This window comes from Monopterus albus, unplaced genomic scaffold (genome assembly GCF_001952655.1).
Source record: "Monopterus albus unplaced genomic scaffold, M_albus_1.0 scaffold220.1, whole genome shotgun sequence".
Classification (NCBI taxonomy): Eukaryota; Metazoa; Chordata; class Actinopteri; order Synbranchiformes; family Synbranchidae; genus Monopterus; species Monopterus albus.
This window is the reverse complement of record NW_018128100.1, coordinates 486,984-499,894: the sequence shown is the minus strand read 5'-3', so window position 1 is coordinate 499,894 and position 12,911 is coordinate 486,984. Positions and strand designations below refer to the sequence as shown.

At 42.4% G+C, this 12,911-nt stretch overlaps 1 long non-coding RNA gene across 1 annotated transcript in view; it reads left to right on the top strand.

Moving 5' to 3' along the window:
* Positions 1–2,263: 2,263 nt before the first annotated feature.
* LOC109971312 (uncharacterized) overlaps positions 2,264–12,911 on the top strand; it is a 21,164-nt gene continuing 10,516 nt past the window's right edge. Inside the window, exon 1 of the long non-coding RNA XR_002276532.1 lies at positions 2,264–2,742. This is a non-coding gene — a long non-coding RNA (uncharacterized LOC109971312). The remainder of the gene's footprint in view (positions 2,743–12,911) is intronic.

Genomic DNA, 12,911 nt, shown 5'->3' with positions numbered 1-12,911 from the left:
ATGCACACGCAAACATTACTGGACCAGGAATTAGGTCAGAAAAAGAAAGAGAAGGTATACTTGTCATCTAGTAGGAATTTACCCACACTGATTTACAGTAAATCCTTTGGTCTTCAAAGGTCTGATCCAGTAACAGTATTTATGGCGGGGTGGTTCAGTTCTGAATAACTGTCCAGTGTAAGTAAACCAGGAGTGACTCAGAGAGCAGTCAGACCACATGCTTCTGAACAGGTAGTGTGTTTCTGTGGCTGTTTTGGAGGTTTGGTCTCCATGGATACTCAGCTCTAGCTTAAGCAGTGTCAGGAGAGACTCTGTGTTTATGAGCTACCCTGTCTCTGTCTCTGAGAGGTTTACTCAGCGGATCAGTGCAATGCAGCTACAAATACCAACACTGAGGCTGTGAACAGCCACTGTTTCACTGTCTTTTTGCTCCCACTAATTTCCTAATAGTAATTTTGTTTTCATGGGAAATGTCAGCTGTATTGATTCCAAACCAAAAACATGCTGCTTTGCATTTGGATCATTGTTGTAACAGAGGACTGGATGTGTACACAATCCCTGCAGCACTGTCTGTTAGTCTACGCATGAAGAAGGTGGTGCTGATACACACCACATTCTAGTTTGAGTAAAGCGTTTGGACCACCTGACCTACGACCTCTCCTGCGATTGCTACTAAAAGCTGCTAAAGTTGATGCTGTGAGTGTAGAGGGCTGACCCTGGCCAGTCAGTCGCCTGGTAAACTGAGGAAAAATGGTATATATTTTATTATAGATGTATTTTTTTCTGTTCATTTTTTGCAGTGTTGCAAGGTCCAATCATTTATTTTGATGAATACAGTGTCATCATTACCCAGAGAAACAACGGCTACAGCTACAAAATGATGCAAACCGTATCTCAGTGTTTACAATAAAAAGATGTTTTCCCATATTTTCTTACTAAGTACTGTATGCAACAGTTACTTTACCCAAAACAATAAACTTACCAAACAGCAGAACAGTTTGTTATATTAGGGATCTTTTCACCACTGTTGCAAATTAATCAACCCTTCTGCAACACATCATACGGGGCTTTGGCATTATTTCATCAGCCAGAGTGGAAGGGAGGAGGGATTCCCTCTCAGAAAGGCCCATTCATTAAACAAGTGAATGTTTCCACTGACCTCATGCCCACTTTGGAAGCACAGAGTAGACCACAAAGTTAAAGGCTCTTGATCTGCAGCTTGGCCATTTTGTTTCATCAGCATTACTCACTGGCTCAATTTGAAACAGCTTTTGGCTTGTGGGCACGCTGCAGCCGGACACCTCTGCTGCTCTACTTGTCCTCAACATGATTACATGACTGTATTGCAGCCAAGAAGGCTCGAATTAATCACGATGAGCTTATTGGTCTTGTTAAGATGCAGGCTGTCTGAGCAGATATCATAAATCATCACTGCAACTGAACTGTGAGATGCACAGCTTGGATAAACACATAAAACACATGTTATCCACAGTTAAAATATATTGACGATAGCCATTTTAAAGACTGGGCATCAAATCAAATTAAATTTATTTATATAGCACTTTAAAAACAACATCCAGCTGACCAAAATACTTTACATGGCAGAATAAAATCACAATAAATGACTAAAATAGAATAAATAAGATCAGTGCAAAAAATAAAACAGCACAATAACACAGACACACAGATGACACACATTCAATAAATTAGATTAAAAGGAATGCATCAGGCCCTACTGTGTATTAAAAGCCAAGGCAAATGAGTATGTTTTAAGCAAGGATTTAAATGTTCTCAGGTCAGTAGCTGATCTCACAAAATGTAGACTATTCCGCAATTTAGGGGCTGCAACAGTAAAAGCACGGTCACCCCAGTGTTTATATCTGGCGGCAGCATTTTGCACCTTTTGGAGACGAGCGAGAGAGAACTGGTTAACACCATAGTATAGAGCATTGCAATAGTCACATCTAGAAGTGATAAAAGCATGGACTGCAATCTTGAAATAATTTAAAAAAAAGGACTGACTTGACCTTGATGTTCCAAGTGATGTTCTAAAAGATAAAAAAATAATCATACAGAGATACAAAACAACTACAAAGAGACAAAATAACAAAAAGAATAAAAAAATACCACAAAGACTATCAGAGTCTAAAAGAAAAAATAAACAAAAATAGATTAAAGGACTACAGACACAATAATACCAAAAAGACACACAAAACGACCAAGAAGAGTCAATATAAATACTATAACTGAACCACACTTTGATATCACAGCAAAGTGTACTAATGTAGTTTAGTGATGTCCAAATGAAGCAATGAACCGGTATCGAACCGCTTCATCATTTGTTACTAAGCAGTGTCGACTGTTTGAACCAGTCACGGGATTCACTCTGGAGATCAAAGCCGTTTGTGCTTCTGACGTCATCGGTCACGTGTCTTTTCCCGCAAACTAGCAAGCAGGGAAACAGTGGTTTGCGGAAAGTTTTGCTTCGAGTTTGAAGCTTGTATCGGAGCGTTCGGCGTCAGATAGCCGTCACTAATGTCACTAATGTAGGTGAAGACGTTTACTCTTAGCTTGCGTTAGTTTGTAAGTGCTGCCAATGTCCCCTACGGTTGTTTGGCTAGCTAGCTAGCTAGCTAGCTAACGTCACGGCTAAATGACCCTGTTGTTAGCTAGTGGCGGGATCTATGATGACACGGACCGTTTCACCTGAGTGATGGACGACAGTGTGGCCTCTTCTTCAAGGTGAGTCCGAACAGTTTTTAGTTGTATTGTGTCACTGTTTGTTAAATGGCCCGTGAGGCTGCGTGCGTGTTCACCTGCTGCTGAGGTCATTGTTAAAGCGGACGTTTGTGTTGATAAGGGACGTTTAATTGCACTGTGGCTGGTTGTTTATGGAAGCTGATTAGGACAAATGAAAGACAGTTCTGTCTCTTTTTGGTAGTTTTGCATCTGTGTGTACTTGTTGTCCAACTCTGTTTGGTCTTTTTCGTGCGTTTAGTTTCCTTTTGTCTCTTTGTGGTTATTTTTGTCTGATTTGTTTGTTTTAGACTTTGAGGTTGTTTAGCTTGTCCTTGATTCTCTCTGTGGCTGTTTCTCATCTATTTTGACTCATTTTGTCCTGTTTCTGGTTGATTGACTTTCACATACATCATACAGAGGCTCTGGACCAGGGCCCCCTGATCCCTTGGGCCCCTTGGGCCCCTGAACCGGATTCAGCAGGCTGCCTCAGTAATTTATCCATGTGTTATGGAGGTTACATGGCACGTACTGCCACTGTCTACACAGTAACAGTAATCACAGATGGGAGTTTGTAGTATTTTGTTTCTTCGTAGTTATGTCTGATTTAGGCATTTGTGTCTCTTGTAGGTTGTTTTACATCTTTAATCACATTGCTCCTCTGTCACTGGTTTGCATCAAGTTTGACTCATTTTGTCTTTTTATTAGTTTTGCATCCCTGTAGTTCTTTGTCATTAGGTTTGTAGTTGTATTCTTATTGTGGTTGTCTTGAGTCTTTTCAGATGTTTCTCTTTAGTGATGTGCTTATCTTTTTAGTGGTTTTGCAGTTGTCTAGTTGTTGTTGCTTTGCACCCGTTTTTACTGACTTTGCGTCTCTTTGTGGTCATTAAAATTGACATTTCAACAAAAATGTTGAATGACTTAATACAGTGTGTGGTCCAGGGGCCTCCTGACCCTTTGGGGCCCTTGGGTCTTTTCCCAGTAGGCTTTCTCTGTAAACAGTCTACTGGTTGTGATCATTTCTCATCTTTCATCTTTAAGCTGCTTAAGTGAATTACTGTCGGCCATGCAGGATATATTTTTTTTACGTCAAACCCATGGATAAGCCTTGTATTTGATACATGTGGGGACATAAACTTTTAAATCTGTAAACACAGCACTTCCATAATAATGCAACAGTTTTTCTGTCTTCAATTAAACTCGACTATTTTGTGATTAGCTGGTTAATCCTTTGGTAAAGAGGCTTCTGAAAGGCTTGTCCTTCCCAACATGAGGGCAGTTCTTTGTGAACAACCTACAGCCGATAATATTACCACTAATTATCTGCCGTTTGGGTCGGTCTCACTGTAATTCTGACAAAGAGCTTTACCAGCTCATTTTCAGCTGTCTTTCATTGCAGCTTTTCTGTGGTGGAGCCACACCTAAGTGTATGTCTGCCTTCCTGCCAGACATTTCCAGTCAACCACAGCAAAGCATTTGAAGGTAAATTTAACTCAATTTTCTGCAATTGTCACTTCACCTAACACCCTGTGTTGTGGGAAACCCTACGTGGCTGGGTCTCCCCTGCAGCTGAAGGCAAACAAATGACTTCTGGAATCAGAGTAAGACGTGTTGTAGCCTACATGTTGTAATGGCGTTAGTAAAACAGCATGCAGCGTGACAGATGTCACTCTAAGACCCTTCGTTACAGACCCAACAGGGCGTTAACACATTGCCTGTTTTAAAGAGTAATTGTTTCTCAGATTACATCATAAACTGATCTGAAACTGAGTTTGGCAGGTTTAGAGTCAGGCCAGATTGCTTGTCTTTGGTTTTTATTGGGCAAACATTTTATTAGTGGGAGAGAATCTCTGAACGCCAACCAGCAGCACAATGTGTGTCCTTGTGAAATGGAGAGTACTGTATTACAGCAGGGCAGCACGGTGGCACAGTGGTTAGCGCCGTTGCCTCACAGCGCGAAGGTTCCAGGTTCGGGCCCCACCTGGGACCTTTCTGTGTGGAGTTTGCATGTTCTCCCCGTGCTTGCGTGGGTTCTCTCTGGGTACTCCAGCTTCCTCCCACAGTCCAAAAGACATGCAGCTTAGGTTGATTGGTGTCTCTAAATTGCCCATAGGAGTGCATGTGCGTGTGTGTGGTTGTTTGTCTATGTGTTAGCCCTGCGATGGATTGGCGACCTGTCCAGGGTGTACCCCGCCTTCGCCCGATTGCTGGCCGGGATTCGCTCCGGCCCCACCCGTGACCCCGCTCAGGGACTAAGCGGTAGAAAATGAATGAATGAATGAATGAATGTATTACTGCACTACCTCGAGGGGCCAGAGCTAATGTAACAGGTCGGCGCTAACCAGCCACAACAGGAAGCCTAGCTTCACCGTGGGTTGTCATAGGTATTCTGGGAAATGTAGGAATTAAGAAGAATAAGAAGCTGGGACAGGTGGTTTTTACAAGCACTGCAGGACAAACGTGTTGATCTGTCTCTGTTTGTCTCAACCTGACATGTCATTATGTGTCTTTGCTTATGTGCGGGTGTGTTGGCACTCAGACATATGTTCACGTGGCGTTTAGGTCTAGACCAGGGGTGGCCAATTCCAGTCCTCCAGGGCCGCTGTCCTGCTTGTTTTCCAACTATCCCTGCCTGACCTGCTGCTGATTACCTGGCTCAGGTGTGTTTAGTCAGTCAGAAGCTGGAAGATACCAATTCATTTAATCTTTCCTCACTCTCATCTAAGATGGTATCTTCCAGCAGGGATAGTTGGAATACAAGCAGGACAGCAGCCCTCGAGTACTGGAATTGGCCACCCCTGATTTAGATCCACACAAGTCACGTGAGCCAGCACTTTGCCTCTGCTGCCGGCACAGAGCCGACAGTGGTACGCGGTGCAGAGGGAGCCTGTTTATCTGCTGAGTAAATGAAGCACATTTTCTTTCCATGTGTGAACATGCTGAACTGATAACTCAGAATCACAAGGTTATCCCCAGTTATCTTCTGCTGCAGTCTTTGTACTGGTATCAGTTATGATTGATGAGGCTCCTGGTGTCACTTCTTGGGTTTATTTTGTGTTTCAAGCTGGGGAAAGTCATCAAACTAACAAATCCATACAAACATGAGCCTACATATAAAACGATTGATGTCTAGTACGTTTCTGATGTCGGCCTGTGTGATGAAGACAGTTTGTCCTTCCAGCTGATCAGGAGCTGCAGACAGCTGATCTGATTGTCAATCTGGTTAATCAACTAAATCAATTCAGCACTAATTTTGTTATTCATACGGTCCTTGGAGAAGGACTTGTGTCAGAACCCCCCCCCCCAATCAGACTGCAGGTCTGGGCTTCGTCAGCTCCCTCTGCAGCCGGCCTTTCCTGGGAGTTCGACTGTTTGTGTTTGGCACCGAGTTCACCAGAGGAAATGTGGATGATAGGGAGCCACACTGCTGTAGTGTTATCTCACACCATGCATGACAGCCGGTGACGATGAGAATGGGCCCTAGCTCTAAGAATAAAGTGCAATAACGGTGCTTTTAGTGCTCCAGCTTTGAAACCTCCGTGCGTGTTTGCCTCTGGAGACCTCGCACTGCAGAGTCTCAGCCAGCACATCCTGATCATTTGAGGCCTCCTGGATGAAGCTGTAGATCTGTGAAGGCGAGTCGTCACTAGTTGCTACTAATGTTGGAGCATGAGCTCATCAGTGACAAGGCTAATCTGAAAGGGTGTAATGACACCCACGAGGAGAGAGGTGTTGATGGGCAGTGAGGTGAATGAAAACAGAGCTGCAGACCCGCAGCGTCCATTCAGATCACAGCATTGGGAACAGATGGGAACAGCGCAGGGAGTGAAAGACTGCTCTGCACCAGACGAGAGATCTCCTTCAAATCCATGTGCTTTGAATTTTCTGAATCTGGAAAATTACAGAAATGTAGAACTTTACTAAAGTTACTTGGCCAAACTGTTAGAAATTAAAAAAATCCACTTAAATGCTCAAAAGAGAAGTGTAAATACCACCCATCTGTGGCTGCAGGGTCCGATTCCAAGTTGGACTGAAACCAGAATCATCTGCTGAGAGCGATGTGACACCACCTCCACACAACGTGACGCTTCAGACCTGAACCATGTCGGTGTGGCAGCGGGATTAAAACTACATGTTGTACTCATTAAAGTTCAGTAAAACCGTTTTCTGTCATTTCTTAGCTGAGAGACGCCACGTCCTGTCCCACTGTCACTGGATTTATCAGGCTGTGGAAAATCTTAATGCGTTTGAATTAATTGTTTCCAAAATAAAACTTTATGCTTGAAGATTTATATCCCTGTCAGATCAGACTTGTGCTGTTCCCGCTTCATAATGTCCCAGTTTTCCAGGGGCCAGCCGCCAGGAGCCTTAAAACCTGAGAGGGAGAGCTGTGAACCAAGAGTCCTCACTGTGGCTTTCTTATTTTGGAGGGGTGATTCACTAATGATCTTTGGACTCAGGAGGGGGTTTCCACTTCTCATTAATCAAAAGGGAAATGGCTCAGCCTGTTAGTCACGGTCAGTGTGCGTCCAGGCCATTTTTCACTCGGTAGAAGGATAACGTGCGGCTCACTTCGTGCACCCGACGCTGTTGTCGACACTCAGCGTGCACCTATTTGTATTCTTTCACACAAAAGCATTTGAAGTAATAATTCATAGGGCTGCACAATAAAACGTTTTATGAGCGTGATTCAGATCTCAGTGTGCTGTGTGGTGGATGATTTACGGAGGTCTGTAATTTTCTTAATTTTTTTTTATTGATCACAGCTGTTTTTAGCTTGTATCCCTGAGAACAATGGCGAAGGCACGGTACTGTCAGGAGACCACGTTGCAGCAGGGCTCCAGTGTGTCGTCCACTTTGTTCCAAACCAAACTATTGGAGCAACTATCGGATAGACTGCCGTGAACTTTGGTGCAGATATTTTCCCCAAAGATTAATCCTGATGGAATGTTCAACAGGAAATGTTCAGTTTAGTCTATAATGTGAACTTTACATGATTCTATACTCAAGAAAACAGTGTCGCTCACTTGTCAAATGTTGGAGAAGCACTTTATGCAGCATCTTAAGATATTTAATTGACTGATTGTCCATAATTAACTCGCAGTTAATAACTTTTTTATTCATTCTGAACAGTGGTGGAAAGTAACTAAGTACATTTACTGTACAAATTGTTACTTTATACTTTGACTTCTACATTTTAGAGGCAAATATTATACTTTTAACTCCACTACATTTATTTTTATAACTTTAGTTACTTTTCAGAACCAGATTAAGACAAAAATACAGAAGGATTATGAGACCTCGTTGATCCATGGTGGAAAATTCACATGCTAACCAGCAGTAATTCAAATTAAAAGCATATAAGCTGGTTAAAACCTCTTTACCAGCTGCAACATTAAATGTGATGTCCACAATAATGCATCAGTCATTTTCATATACAGGCATGTGAAATGTGCCATTATGCACAATGACTACTTTGACTTTTAATACTTTAAATATGTTTTGATGCTAGTACTTAATAACATTTGGATTGCAGGACTTGTAACAGAGTAAAAGGTCTGAGTACTTTTTTCCACCACTGGTTCTAAATGTACCTTAAAGGGACCCCGAGGTGATTACTGAGAGAAGTCCAGTGGTCTCCAGTCCCAGCGCCACCTCCGCTTCAGTGTTCTCGTCTTCATACTAGATGTGTATCTCGATTACAGCGGTGGCTCTCGAAGGCAGTTCATACGCTCAGTCTTTGGATGTGATGTAAATTATTTCAAGCTGACCCTTGTCCTCCACAGCCTGTGAGCTGTATCCGCTCATTTAACTGTCACTGTTAAGTCTGTTGCATGTAGAGTTGTCCAGGTGTCTCCGCTGCAAACGATCCAGCTGGCTTAGGTGGGCGGGAGAGAGCTCTCTGCATCAGCGTTGTGCTTGGCCAGCAGGTGGTATCTGGGACTCTACGTACTCCGGTGGTACCTTAGTTCACATCGACAGTAAATGCAAATGGCTTTGGTCTTGTCAAGACAACATCTGGCAGGGCTCTGATGCTGAACTTCATTCAAAAGACCCTTTTCTTTATCCATTTCTGCTGCTGCATCACTTCCTGATTTCCCAAACTGCCTGACATTAATTGTGCATCAAAAAAAAGTAGAGACGTTAAAAGGAATTTGCATTAATTTGTTATTATCACGTTAACTTCGACAGCCCTGTCACTACACAGTCTCCACAACTGTAAAACCAGATATTTTCTTTCCACATCTGAGGCTTCACAGCTCTTCATCTAATCTTGTACTGTTTGAATCAGAACAGACAGCGTTAATTTTAAACAGTCAAACCAATGAAACATTTTTAGAGTAAATCAAATTAAAGTCTCTCTCTGTTAATTTAATTGAAATGTTTCATTGGCCTGCCTGTTGAAAATGAAAACTGTCTGTGATGAAGCCAAACAGTAATGGAGCCCACTCTGCTCCTCAGATTGAAGAGAAACTTTCCAGAACAATCTCGTTCCTGCTGTTTTGCCTGATTTCACATTTCCATAGGCGTCGTGTCAGAGACGTATTAGTTTGGCGTGCTTCATACCTGCTTCTGCTTCCAGCCTGCTCAATATTCCAGTGACAACAAAAATACACTTTAAAGCTGTAATAAATTCCATCTGGTCCCTTCATGAAGTTGATATTGAAGGAAAATAAGGACGTGAGCATTTAATTTAATTTTTAAAATATTGAGTAAGAGTTTTAGGTTTGGCTTAATTTGATATTTTGAGATTTGTTAGAAGACCAAAAATTCAGGGGCGGATCTAGAAAAGTTTGGACGGGGTGGCCAGGCTGCGGCACAGACTCAGCGAAGGGTGGCACATTTGATATACATGTAAAAAGCAAATGAAACCCCAAGTTTTATGAAAGGATAAACTGTATATTTTTAATCAAGTTGATTTGTGTAAAAATGAGGCACACAACTTTCTTTAGCTAATTTTGGCTGTCCTCCTTATTGACCACGCCGGGGACATCACTGCTGCACAGTACTCCACAGCAACACAGTCAGGGAATGAATGCAGATATCGTGCTGCACACATGATGTCATTCAAACTCATTTGACCAATATCAGTTATAAAGCACCAGAAAAATGTTTGTTGTATTTAAGGCACCAGTTGATCATCTTTAACTTTTCATTTATTAAAACAAACATCACATTTTGACCCTGACAAGGTGGCCAATCAGATTTGGAGGTTGGCTGGTGCACAGGTCACAGAGATCTACATCGTTAATACACTTAACAAAAGAAAAAGTGGAGAGAAACATGAGATAGAAAGCCATAGTAGAGTTTCATTCACCTGCCTAAAAAGGGCCAAGAGACAAAGAACGGTTTTCTGTCCATTGTTTTGTTCATCCAACACTTGTTTGTAATGAGCATAACAGGAGTGAGTCTGGGCAGATCATGACAGAAAGAAGAAACCCTCTGTGAATCATGTGTGACTAACTCTAAATCACAGGGTCAGAAAGAGGAAAGACCAAGTAATGGTGTGTAAGTAGAACATAGCATTAACATGGAGACACGAGTCGTCTCCAGAAAACAAGCACTGACGTTTTCCAGGGAACGCTGAGGGGAAACTGATGAAACTGCAGTTTAGTCTGACAAAATCTGACTGAAGGTCTGCTGGTGTTTATGACCTGACACCTGCCGTAGGTCCTGTAGTGCTCCGATGTGTTGTGCTTCCATCACGGTCCTCAATCTGTGGCATAACATGACGCCAGTGCTTTTTGATGGTTAGGAATTTGTCTTAGGGCTGTCTGCGTTCAGAGCTCCTCTACATAATGTCTTCAGCTGAGTGAGACGTGAAACAAACTGACACCATCAGCTGCTCCTAACTGCTCTTTGACTACGTTCACACTGCAGGTCTTAATGCTCACATCGGATTTTTTGCCGAAATCCGATTTTTTTTTTGCGCTGTTGTTCTCACTGTCATTTAAATGCGACTGCCATCTATCTCGTGTGTGAACGGTATACGGCCCTGAGGTGACCCGCATGCGTAGAAGAGGACGTGACGTCAGACGTAGCGTACTGTGTTTGCGAAAATAAAAATGGATGTGGCTCGTGATAGCATGTGCGTGGCGATGTACCAGTTAATGTGCAATCGAAATAAAGAAATAATAAGAACATCAAGGAGGAGAGCACAAATATTGCTTATGGCCTCGCCTCCCCCAGCGCAGAATTGTGACGTCTGTCGCATTTCAATGACATAAAAATCGCATGAAATGCAACCTGGCCGTTCAGACTGAAGTCACATTGCAAAACATCGGATATGTATCCGATTTAGGACCACATATGAAAATGGCCTGGGCCGGATTTGTGCTGTTCACACTGTCATAAGGAAATCGGATATGGGTCGCATTTGGGCAAAAAGATCGGATTTCAGCCACTTCAGCCTGCAGTGTGAACGTGGCCATTGTCCCTCCCAACACTTCCTGTTCCCTAGCAATGGTGTAAACTACAGATGCCTGGTTGGGACAAACTGTACAAAACACGGCCTCCAGCCTGAAGCTAGCGTTAGCTGGCTAACAGTAAACGTGTCCAGTAGAACGCTGTGGTTACTGCTGATATGACACAAAGCTCAATTTACACCCAAATTATCATATTGATCCAGTACAAAGGTTTCTCTGTGTCTGATACCTGATCAATAATCAAAAATGTCCAACAGCTTGTGACAGTCAACTGAACAGGTGACTTAGGATCGGTTGAAGGTGTTTTGGGAAACTGATTATTTTCTGAAAGCGTGGCCGTCGTGCCACAATACACGTTCAAATGTTGATCATCTTTAACAGTGATTGAAGCAGAAACAGATTGACATGTCTAAATTAATGGCAGTGTGCTGAGTGTGGAGTCTGCAGCTCAGGGAGGAGAAAATGGCCCAAAACACGTCATCATGCTCAGATATGTTTTGAATTATTACACCATCAGAGATTGGCTTTGTAGTTTGGGTCCAGGCAGGAACATGAAGGAGCTTGTCCCGTTCACATTAGGAAAATGTAAAACAACTAACATTATTCTGGTGCTTGATAATTGATATTGGTCAAATACATTTAGTGTGAAGCTTCTGAGTTTTCATCAGTTTTATTAGAATTTCTGACCTTTTTATTTTGTCCACTTAATGGTTTTACAACGTATAACAAAGCAATTAGCAAATTGTCCTGCCTCATTAATTCTTAAAACACTGGTTAAGTATTCATTATGCACTTTAATATGAACAGTACGTTTTTCTTGCATGCTGTGCATAGTGGGCACAATAAGGGCCTGTCCCAGACACAATGGTTCCAGATTCTACTTATTTCAACTAGGCAGCATCCCTCTGACACCTTTACCGTGAAATTCTATCAAATTAGTCTAAAATCCAAAACCACCTAAAAAGGAAGTGAATACTGTCGCGGTGTACCACGCCTGGGTCGCCGTGTACTGTACCATGATAAATTTTCGGCAGTTTTGTTTGAAAAAACAATATAAAGGATTAATTGTATATTAAAATAGCTGCAAGCATCACCAGTTTCCTCTAAAGTACCTGAACAGGGTATCTGAGGGTCTTGAAAACTTACACAACTGATTTTAATAAAAGCAAAGATTATACAAAGGCCTTACATTTCTGTCTAGTCTTCTGTGGGCAGCACTGAAAATGATAAACTGTTTCCATGTGATTAGAGTCAAAACTGTCTGGAAAATGTCCAGTTCTGTTGTTGACGACCTCTGATGTGCTGTGCCTTAAATAAATTAAATCTATTCATCCATTTTCTGCTGTGACTTCAGGTCTCGTGTTTAGTGATTGATGATTTTGTTAAGGCCAGTTATATAGTGCTGGAAGCAGTGACAAAAAATGATGTCAGTGTCAGTAAATCCATGCACTTGGTAATTTAGTCAAGGCCTAGCAGCTTTCACATCTTTGTACTTGGTCAGTGTGACTGTGACAGAGGCGTTAGGTTCTGTGTTTCTCTGTACGATGATGATGAGGTGTTTCTACAGTGGACATCTGATGTTTGCAGCTTGTTGATTAGTGCGTCTCACTTGTGTGCTCTCCTGTTGAGCTTTTGTTTGGCTGTGAGCAAACCAGGCCGAAGATGGAGGCTAATTCTCAACAGCTCCTGAGTTCAGGGTCAGAGGAGAAAACCACTAAGACACTTTCTCCAGTTTCCCTGACTGCCAAA